The sequence below is a fragment of the Arachis stenosperma genome, chromosome 10 (genome assembly GCF_014773155.1).
Source record: "Arachis stenosperma cultivar V10309 chromosome 10, arast.V10309.gnm1.PFL2, whole genome shotgun sequence".
Taxonomy (NCBI): domain Eukaryota; kingdom Viridiplantae; phylum Streptophyta; class Magnoliopsida; order Fabales; family Fabaceae; genus Arachis; species Arachis stenosperma.
Window position 1 is genome coordinate 116569464 of NC_080386.1, and position 11495 is coordinate 116580958.

The 11495-nt window shown below is 40.3% G+C and overlaps 2 non-coding genes across 2 annotated transcripts; both read right to left on the reverse strand.

Moving 5' to 3' along the window:
* Window positions 1-1209: 1209 nt before the first annotated feature.
* Window positions 1210-1317, reverse strand: LOC130958475 (small nucleolar RNA R71). Its single transcript, XR_009077595.1, has one exon. It is a non-coding gene; the product is annotated as a small nucleolar RNA R71 (small nucleolar RNA).
* An 8291-nt stretch (window positions 1318-9608) lies between these two features.
* LOC130958478 (small nucleolar RNA R71) lies at window positions 9609-9716 on the reverse strand. Its single transcript, XR_009077597.1, has one exon. It is a non-coding gene; the product is annotated as a small nucleolar RNA R71 (small nucleolar RNA).
* Between the last annotated feature and the right edge of the window lie 1779 nt (window positions 9717-11495).

Sequence of the window (11495 nt, forward strand, 5' to 3'; positions counted from 1 at the left end):
ATTTTGTTTTTCAAATCAATTTTTTTTCGAGTTTTCAAAGTTTTTCAAAATCAAATCTTTTTCAAATCATATCTTTTCAATCAAATGTTTTCAAAATCAATTTCTTTCCTTTTTCAAAGATACTTGCTATCAATTAATGATTTGATTCAACATTTCAATTATGTTGCCTTTTCTGTTGAGAAAGGTTTAATGACTGAATCATATCTTTTCTTGATAGCCAAGTTACTAATTTTTAAAATCAAATCTTTTTAAAATTGTTTTCAAATCATATCTTTTCAATCACATATTTTTGAAATCAATCATATCTTCTTAACCTCATCTTTTTCAAAATAGTTTTCAATCAAATCTTTTTGATTTCTAATTTCAAAAATCTTTTTCAAAAATCATCTTATTTCTTTCCCACTTTCCTTTTCGAAAATTAAGTAATACTTTTCAAAAATATTTTCAAAATCTTTCACTTAATTTTCGAAAATTACTTCCCTTCTCCTCACATCCTTCTATTTATGGACTAACACTATCCCTTAATGTAAAATTCGAACTCCATCTCCTCTGATAAGTTCAAATTTTCCACTTCTGTCTTCTACTCTTCTTTTCCTCTGACACTTCAAGGAATCTCTATACTGTGACATAGAGGATTCCACATCTTCTTGTTCTCTTCTCTTTCATATGAGCAGGAGCAGAGACAAAGGCATTCTTGTTGAAGCTGACCCTGAACCTGAAAGGACCTTAAAGAGAAAGCTAAGAGAAGCCAAAACACAACTCTCTTTAGAGGACCTGACCGAATTCTTCAAAGAAGAAGAACACATGGCAGCTGAAAACAACAACAATGCAAACAATGCAAGGAAGGTGCTGGGTGACTTTACTGCACCTACTCCCGACTTCTATGGGAAAAGCATCTCTATCCCTGCCATTGGAGCAAACAACTTTGAGCTTAAGCCTCAATTAGTTTCTCTAATGCAACAGAATTGCAAATTCCATGGACTTCCAATGGAAGATCCTCATCAGTTTTTAGCTGAGTTCTTGCAAATCTGTGACACAGTCAAGACTAATGGGGTTGACCCTGAGGTCTACAGACTGATGCTATTCCCTTTTGCTGTAAGAGACAGAGCTAGAATATGGTTGGACTCACAACCTAAAGATAGCCTGGACTCTTGGGAAAAGCTAGTCAATGCCTTCTTGGCAAAGTTCTTTCCACCTCAAAAATGGAGTAAGCTTAGAGTGGAAGTCCAAACCTTCAGACAGAAGGATGGAGAATCCCTCTATGAAGCTTGGGAAAGATACAAACAATTAATCAGAAAATGTCCCTCAGACATGCTTTCTGAATGGAGCATCATAGGTATTTTCTATGATGGTCTCTCTGAACTATCCAAGATGTCTTTGGATAGCTCTGCTGGAGGATCTCTTCATCTGAAGAAGACGCCTACAGAGGCTCAGGAACTAATTGAGATGGTTGCAAATAACCAATTCATGTACAGTTCTGAAAGGAATCCTGTGAACAATGGGACTAGTCAGAAGAAAGGAGTTCTTGAGATTGATACTCTGAATGCCATATTGGCTCAGAATAAAATATTGACTCAACAAGTCAATATGATTTCTCAAAGTCTGTCTGGAATGCAAAATGCACCTGGCAGTACTAAGGATGCTTCATCTGAGGAAGAAGCTTATGATCCTGAGAACCCTTCAATGGAAGAGGTGAATTACCTAGGAGAACCCTATGGAAACACCTATAATTCTTCATGGAGAAATCATCCAAATTTCTCATGGAAGGATCAACAGAGACCTCAACAAGGTTTCAACAACAATAATGGTGGAAGAAACAGGTTTAGCAATGGCAAGCCTTTTCCATCATCTTCTCAGCAACAGACAGAGAGTTCTAAGCAGAATACCTCTGACTTAGCAACCATGGTCTCTGATCTAATCAAAACCACTCAAAGTTTCATGACTGAAACAAGGTCCTCCATTAGGAATTTGGAGGCACAAGTGGGACAGCTGAGCAAGAAAGTTACTGAACTCCCTCCTAGTACTCTCCCAAGTAATACAGAAGAAAATCTAAAAGGAGAGTGCAAAGCCATAACCATGGCCGAATATGGAGAGGAAAGAGAGGAGGTGGACGCCACTGAGGAAGACCTCAATGGGCGTGCACCAACCTCCTCTGTGTTCCCCAATGAGGAACCATGGGAATCTGAGGCTCAAAATGAGACCATAGAGACTCCATTGGACTTACTTTTGCCTTTCATGAGCTCTGATGAGTATTCTTCCTCTGAAGAGGATGAGTATGTCACTGAAGAGCAAGTTGCTAAATACCTTGGAGCAATCATGAAGCTAAATGACAAGTTATTTGGAAATGAGACTTGGGAAGATGAACCTCCCTTGCTCACCAAAGAACTGGATGACTTGTCTAGGCAGAAATTACCTCAAAAGAGACAAGATCCTGGGAAGTTTTCCATACCTTGTACCTTAGGCACCATGACCTTCAAGAAGGCCCTGTGTGACTTAGGGTCAAGTGTGAACCTCATGCCTCTCTCTGTAATGGAGAAGCTAGGGATCTTTGAGGTACAAGCTGCAAGAATCTCATTGGAGATGGCAGACAACTCAAGAAAACAAGCTCATGGACTTGTAGAGAATGTTTTGGTAAAAGTTGAAGACCATTACATCCCTACTGATTTCATAGTCCTAGAGACTGGAAAGTGCATGGATGAATCCATCATCCTTGGCAGACCCTTCCTAGCCACAGCAAAGGCTGTGATTGATGTTGATAGAGGTGAACTGATCATTCAAGTGAATGAAAAATCCTTGGTGTTTAAGGCTCAAGGATATCCCTCTGTCACCATGAAAGAGAAGCAGGAAGAGCTTCTCTCAAATCAGAGACAAACAGAGCCCCCACAGTCAAACTCTAAGTTTGGTGTTGGGAGGCCACAACCAAACTCTAAGTTTGGTGTTGAACCCCCACATTCAAACTCTAAGTTTGGTGTTGGGAGGTTCCCACATTGCTCTGAGTATCTGTGAGGCTCCATGAGAGCCCTCTGTCAAGCTACTGACATTAAAGAAGCGCTTGTTGGGAGGCAACCCAATTATTATATTTTATCTATTTCCCTTTGTTATTTTATGTTTTTTGTAGGTTGATGATCATAAGAAGTCACAAAATCCATTGAAAAAGCAAAAACAAAATGAAAAACAGGAAGAAACACAGCACACCCTGGAGGAAGAACTCACTGGCGTTTAAACGCCAGTGAGGCTAGTAGTTGGGCGTTTAACGCCCAGTCTGGCACCATTCTGGGCGTTTAACGCCAGAAAGGGGCACCAGACTGGCGTTAAACGCCAGAAAAGGGCAAGCTCCTGGCGTTAAATGCCAGAAATGGGCACCAGCCCGGCGTTTAACGCCAGAAATGACTCAAAACGTGATTTTGAGCAACATTTGGTGCAGGGATGACTTTTTCTTGACACCACAGGATCTGTGGACCCCACAGGACCCCCACCAACCCCACCACCACCCTCTCTCTTCTTCCCCCATTCACCAATCACCTCAATACCTCTTCCCCAAAAACCCTTCACCTATCAAATCCCATCTTTCTCTTCACCACTCACATCCATCCTTCACAAAACCCCACCAACCTCACCCTTCAAATTCAAACCACTTCTCCCCTTCTTTGGCCGAATACAAAGCCATCCTCTTCTCCCTCATTTCTTCTTCTTCTACTCTCTTCTTTCTTCTTTTGCTCGAGGACGAGCAAACATTTTAAGTTTGGTGTGGTAAAAGCGTTGCTTTTTCGTTTTTCCATAACCATTTATGGCATCCAAGGCCGGAGAAACCTCTAGAAAGAGGAAAGGGAAGGCAAAAGCTTCCACCTCCGAGTCATGGGAGATGGATAGATTCATCTCAAGGGTGCATCAAGACCACTTCTATGATGTTGTGGCCTTGAAGAAGGTGATCCCCGAGGTCCCCTTTTCACTCAAAAAGGGTGAATATCCGGAGATCTGCCATGAGATCCGAAGAAGAGGTTGGGAAGTGCTTACCAACCCCATTCAACAAGTCGGAATCTTGATGGTTCAAGAGTTCTATGCCAATGCATGGATCACCAAGAACCATGATCAAAGTGTGAACCCGGATCCAAAGAATTATCTTACTATGGTTCGGGGGAAATACTTGGATTTTAGTCCGGAAAATGTAAGGTTAGCATTCAACTTGCCCATGATGCAAGGAGATGCACATCCTTACACTAGAAGGGTCAACTTTGATCAAAGGTTGGACCAAGTCCTCACAGTTCTATGTGAAGAGGGCGCACAATGGAAGAGAGATTCAAGAGGCAAGCCGGTTCAATTGAGAAGGCATGACCTCAAGCCCATGGCTAGAGGATGGTTGGAGTTCATTCAACGCTCAATCATTCCCACTAGCAACCGGTCCGAAGTTACTCTAGACCGGGCCATCATGATTCATAGCATCATGATTGGAGAAGAAGTGGAAGTTCATGAGGTTATAGCCCAAGAACTCTATAAGGTGGCGGACAAGTCCTCTACCTTAGCAAGGTTAGCCTTTCCTCATCTCATTTGTCACCTCTGTTATTCAGTGGGAGTTGACATAGAGGGAGACACCCCCATTGATGAGGATAAGTCCATCACTAAGAAAAGGATGGAACACACAAGAGACCCCTCTCATCATGAGATCCCTGAGATGCCTCAAGGGATGCACTTTCCTCCACAAAACTATTGGGAGCAACTGAACACCTCCCTAGGAGAATTGAGTTCCAACATGAGACAACTAAGGGTGGAGCATCAAGAACACTCCATCATCCTTCATGAAATTAGAGAAGACCAAAGAATCATGAGGGAGGAGCAACAAAGACAAGGAAGAGACATTGAGGAGCTCAAGCACTCCATAGGATCTTCAAGAGGAAGAAAGAGCCGCCATCACTAAGGTGGACCCGTTCTTTGATTTCCTTGTTCTTTATTCTTCTGTTTTTCGAATTTTAGTGCTTGTGTCTTGTGATCATTAGTGTCTTAAGTGTCTATGCCTTAAAGTTATGAATGTCCTATGAATCCATCACCTTTCTTAAAAGAAAAACGTGCTTAATTGAAAAGAAAAAGAATTGCATGAATTTTGAATTTTATAATAGTTTAATTATTTTGATGTGGTGGCAATACTCTTGTTCTCTGAATGTATGCTTAAACAGTGCATATGTATCTTGAATTTGTGGTTCATGAAGGTTGGCTCTTGAAAGAATGATGAAAAAGGAGACATGTTACTGAGGATCTGAAAAATCATTAAAAATGGTTCTTGAAGCAAGAAAAAGCAGTGAATACAAAAAAAAAAAGAGAGAAAGCAAGCGAAAAAAAAACGAAAAAAAAGGAAGAAAAAGAAAGAATAAAGTTGTGATCCGAGGCAAAAAGAGTGTGCTTAAGAACCCTGGACACCTCTAATTGGGGACTTTAGCAAAGCTAAGTCACAATCTGAAAAGGTTCACCCAATTATGTGTCTGTGGCATGTATGTATCCGGTGGTAATACTGGAAGACAGAGTGCTTTGGGCCACGACCAAGACTCAATAAGTAGCTGTGTTCAAGAATCATCATACTTAACTAGGAGAATCAATAACACTATCTGGATTCTGAGTTCCTAAAGAAACCAATCATTCTGAGTTGCAAAGGATAGAAAGAGATGCCAAAACTGTTCAGAGGCAAAAAGCTAAAAGCCCCGCTCATCTAATTAATACTGATCTTCATAGATGTTTTTGGAATTCATTGCATATTCTCTTCTTTTTATCTTATTTGATTTTCAGTTGCTTGGGGACAAGCAACAATTTAAGTTTGGTGTTGTGATGAGCGGATAATTTGTACGCTTTTTGGCATTGTTTTTAGTAGTTTTAGTTGAGTTCTTAGTATATTTTTATTAGTTTTTAGTTAAAATTCACTTTTCTGGACTTTACTATGAGTTTGTGTGTTTTTCTGTGATTTCAGGTATTTTCTGGCTGAAATTGAGGGATCTGAGCAAAAATCTGATCCAGAGACTCAAAAGGACTGCAGATGCTGTTGGATTCTGACCTCCCTGCACTCGAAGTGGATTTTCTGGAGCTACAGAAGCCCAATTGGCGCGCTCTTAACGGCGTTGGAAAGTAGACATCCTGGGCTTTCCAGCAATATATGATAGTCCATACTTTGCCCAAGATTTGATGGCTCAAACCGGCGTTCAAAGTCACCCTCAGGAATTCCAGCGTTAAACGCCGGAACTGGCACCTAAATGGGAGTTAAACGCCCAAACTGGCATAAAAGCTGGCGTTTAACTCCAAGGAGAGTCTCTACACGAAAATGCTTCAATTGCTCAGCCCAAGCACACACCAAGTGGGCCCGGAAGTGGATTTTTATGTCATTTACTCATCTCTGTACACCTTAGGCTACTAGTTTTCTATAAATAAGACCTTTTACTATTGTATTGGAACATCATCGGGGTAGCTATCTTTGTATTTTATGCTATCTTAGATCATTGGGAGGCTGGCCATTCGGCCATGCCTCGACCTTGTTCTTATGTATTTTCAACGGTGGAGTTTCTACACACCATAGATTAAGGTGTGGAGCTCTGCTGTACCTCGAGTATTAATGCAATTACTATTGTTCTTCTATTCAATTTCGCTTGTTCTTTGTCCAAGATATCACTTGTTCTTCAACTTGATGAATGTGATGATCCGTGACACTCATCATCATTCTCACCCATGAACAAGGTGACTGACAACCACTCTTGTTCTACAAGCAATCAAAGCTCTAGTGAATATCTCTTGGATTCCTGATAACACGATGCATGGTTGATCGCCTGACAACCGAGTGCTCGCCTGACAAACGAGCCAACCATTCCGTGAGATCAGAGTCTTCGTGGTATAGGCGAGAACTGATGGCGGCATTCAAGAGAATCCGGAAGGTCTAACCTTGTCTGTGGTATTCTGAGTAGGATTTAATGATTGAATGACTGTGACGTGCTTCAAACTCCTGAAGGCGGGGCGTTAGTGACAGACGCAAAAGAATCACTAGATTCTATTCTGGCCTGATTGAGAACCGACAGATGGATAGCCGTGCCGTGACAGGGTGCGTTGAACATTTCCAATGAGAGGATGGGAGGTAGCCACTGACAACGGTGAAACCCTTGCATAAGCTTGCCATGGAAAGGAGTAAGAAGGATTGGATGAAGACTGTAGGAAAGCAGAGAGACGGAAGGGAAGGCATCTTCATTCGCTTGTCTGAAGCTCTCACCAATGATATACATAAGTATCTCTATCTTTATCTTTTATGTTATTTTCGTTCATCACCATTATACATCTGAGTCTGCCTGACTGAGATTTACAAGGTGACCATAGCTTGCTTCATACCAACAATCTCCGTGGGATCGACCCTTACTCACGTAAGGTATTACTTGGACGACCCAGTGCACTTGCTGGTTAGTTGTGTGAAGTTGTAGTGATCACAATTTCGCGCACCAAGTTTTTGGCGCCGTTGCCGGGGATTGTTTTGTGTATGGACAACTGAAGGTTCATCTTGTTGCTTAGATTAGGTATTTTTTTTTTCGAAATTCTTGAAGATGAATTCTAGAGTTTCATGATGATTTGTTGAAGTCTGGCTGGCTGAGAAGCCATGTCTAATCTCATTGGACCGAGGTTTCAACGTGTCATCACAAGAGCTTGTTGATATTTATCAATCTTGCTTTTGGAGCAGTGATCTGCTAAGGCTTGGCTGGCCTTTGGCCATGTCTAGTGTTTTGGACCGAAGCTTTCTTTGAAAGCTTGGCTGGCTGTGAAGCCATGTCTAATTCCTGGACCGGAGTCTTAGACTAGCATTGCACTGATTCCTGGAATTCTCATTAAGAATTTTGATATCTTTTTCCACTTAATTTTCGAAAAACACAAAAAAATCAAAAATCATAAAATCCAAAAAAATTTTTTTGTTTGAATCTAGTGTCTCATCTTAAGTTTGGTGTCAATTGCATACATTCATGTGTCTTAAGGATCTTCAAATAATTTTTGATGATTTCTTACTCTGATCTTTGAATTCTTTTGACTTGAGTGTTATGTGTCTCATATAGTGTCAGTGGTATACAAACTGCTAAGTTTGGTGTCTTGCATGCATTGTTATTTGATTCTTGTTGCATTTTGATTATTATTAAAAATCCAAAATATTTTTAAGTTGTGTCTTTTCAAGTCAATAATACAAGTTTTTGGAGATTCAGAACATGCTGCAGAGGAATTATACAGAAAAAGCTGGGCGTTCAAAACGCCCAGTAAAGAAGGACAGACTGGCGTTTAAACGCCAGCCAGGGTACCTGGTTGGGCGTTTAACGCCCAAAAAGGGTGCATTTTGGGCGTTAAACGCCAGAATGGATACCATTCTGGGCATTTAACGCCAGGATGGCAAAGGGGAAAGATTTTGTTTTTCAAATCAATTTTTTTTCGAGTTTTCAAAGTTTTTCAAAATCAAATCTTTTTCAAATCATATCTTTTCAATCAAATGTTTTCAAAATCAATTTCTTTCCTTTTTCAAAGATACTTGCTATCAATTAATGATTTGATTCAACATTTCAATTATGTTGCCTTTTCTGTTGAGAAAGGTTTAATGACTGAATCATATCTTTTCTTGATAGCCAAGTTACTAATTTTTAAAATCAAATCTTTTTAAAATTGTTTTCAAATCATATCTTTTCAATCACATATTTTTGAAATCAATCATATCTTCTTAACCTCATCTTTTTCAAAATAGTTTTCAATCAAATCTTTTTGATTTCTAATTTCAAAAATCTTTTTCAAAAATCATCTTATTTCTTTCCCACTCTCCTTTTCGAAAATTAAGTAATACTTTTCAAAAATATTTTCAAAATCTTTCACTTAATTTTCGAAAATTACTTCCCTTCTCCTCACATCCTTCTATTTATGGACTAACACTATCCCTTAATGTAAAATTCGAACTCCATCTCCTCTGATAAGTTCGAATTTTCCACTTCTGTCTTCTACTCTTCTTTTCCTCTGACACTTCAAGGAATCTCTATACTGTGACATAGAGGATTCCACATCTTCTTGTTCTCTCTCTTTCATATGAGCAGGAGCAGAGCAGAGACAAAGGCATTCTTGTTGAAGCTGACCCTGAACCTGAAAGGACCTTAAAGAGAAAGCTAAGAGAAGCCAAAACACAACTCTCTTTAGAGGACCTGACCGAATTCTTCAAAGAAGAAGAACACATGGCAGCTGAAAACAACAACAATGCAAACAATGCAAGGAAGGTGCTGGGTGACTTTACTGCACCTACTCCCGACTTCTATGGGAAAAGCATCTCTATCCCTGCCATTGGAGCAAACAACTTTGAGCTTAAGCCTCAATTAGTTTCTCTAATGCAACAGAATTGCAAATTCCATGGACTTCCAATGGAAGATCCTCATCAGTTTTTAGCTGAGTTCTTGCAAATCTGTGACACAGTCAAGACTAATGGGGTTGACCCTGAGGTCTACAGAATGATGCTATTCCCTTTTGCTGTAAGAGACAGAGCTAGAATATGGTTGGACTCACAACCTAAAGATAGCCTGGACTCTTGGGAAAAGCTAGTCAATGCCTTCTTGGCAAAGTTCTTTCCACCTCAAAAATGGAGTAAGCTTAGAGTGGAAGTCCAAACCTTCAGACAGAAGGATGGAGAATCCCTCTATGAAGCTTGGGAAAGATACAAACAATTAATCAGAAAATGTCCCTCAGACATGCTTTCTGAATGGAGCATCATAGGTATTTCTATGATGGTCTCTCTGAACTATCCAAGATGTCTTTGGATAGCTCTGCTGGAGGATCTCTTCATCTGAAGAAGACGCCTACAGAGGCTCAGGAACTAATTGAGATGGTTGCAATAACCAATTCATGTACAGTTCTGAAAGGAATCCTGTGAACAATGGGACTAGTCAGAAGAAAGGAGTTCTTGAGATTGATACTCTGAATGCCATTGGCTCAGAATAAAATATTGACTCAACAAGTCAATATGATTTCTCAAAGTCTGTCTGGAATGCAAATGCACCTGGCAGTACTAAGGATGCTTCATCTGAGGAAGAAGCTTATGATCCTGAGAACCCTTCAATGGAAGAGGTGAATTACCTAGGAGAACCCTATGGAAACACCTATAATTCTTCATGGAGAAATCATCCAAATTTCTCATGGAAGGATCAACAGAGACCTCAACAAGGTTTCAACAACAATATGGTGGAAGAAACAGGTTTAGCAATGGCAAGCCTTTTCCATCATCTTCTCAGCAACAGACAGAGAGTTCTAAGCAGAATACCTCTGACTTAGCAACCATGGTCTCTGATCTAATCAAAACCACTCCAAGTTTCATGACTGAAACAAGGTCCTCCATTAGGAATTTGGAGGCACAAGTGGGACAGCTGAGCAAGAAAGTTACTGAACTCCCTCCTAGTACTCTCCCAAGTAATACAGAAGAAAATCTAAAAGGAGAGTGCAAAGCCATAACCATGGCCGAATATGGAGAGGAAAGAGAGGAGGTGGACGCCACTGAGGAAGACCTCAATGGGCGTGCACCAATGATGAGCGGATAATTTGTACACTTTTTGGCATTGTTTTTAGTATGATTTTAGTATCTTTTAGTTAGTTTTTAGTATATTTTTATTAGTTTTTAATTAAAATTCACTTTTCTGGACTTTACTATGAGTTTGTGTGTTTTTCTGTGATTTCAGGTATTTTCTGACTGAAATTGAAGGTTCTGAGCAAAAATCTGATCCAGAGACTGAAAAGGACTGCAGATGCTGTTAGATTCTGACCTCCCTACACTCGAAGTGGATTTTCTGGAGCTACAGAAGCCCAATTGGCGCGCTCTCAACGGCATTGGAAAGTAGACATCCAGGGCTTTCCAGCAATATATAATAGTCCATACTTTGCCCAAGATTTGATGGCCCAAACCGGCGCTCAAAGTCACCTACAGAAATTCCAGCGTTAACGCCGGAACTGGCATAAAAAATTGGAGTTAAACGCCCAAACTGGCATGAAAGCTGGCGTTTAACTCCAGAAAAGGTCTCTACACGAAATTCCTTCATTGCTCAGCCAAGCACACACCAAGTGGGCCCGGAGTGGATTTTTCTGTCATTTACTCATTTCTGTAAAACCTTAGGACACTAGTTTACTACTTATAGGATCTTTTGACATTGTATCCGTACCTTATGACCTCATACATTTGTACACGTTCTTTCCACAGTATGAGCCTCTAAACCCCATGGTTGGGGGTGAGGAGCTCTGCTGTGTCTTGATGGATTAATGCAATTACTACTGTTTCTTATTCAATCATGCTTGCTTCGATTCCAAGATAACACTTGTTCCTAATCCGGAGAATGTGATGATCCGTGACAATCATCATCATTCTCAACCATGAACATGTGCCTGACAATCACCTCTGTTCTATCTTAGATTGAGTAGTTATCTCTTGGGTTCTTTAATCGGAATCTTCGTGGTATAGGCAAGACCTGATGGCAGCATTCAAGGAATCC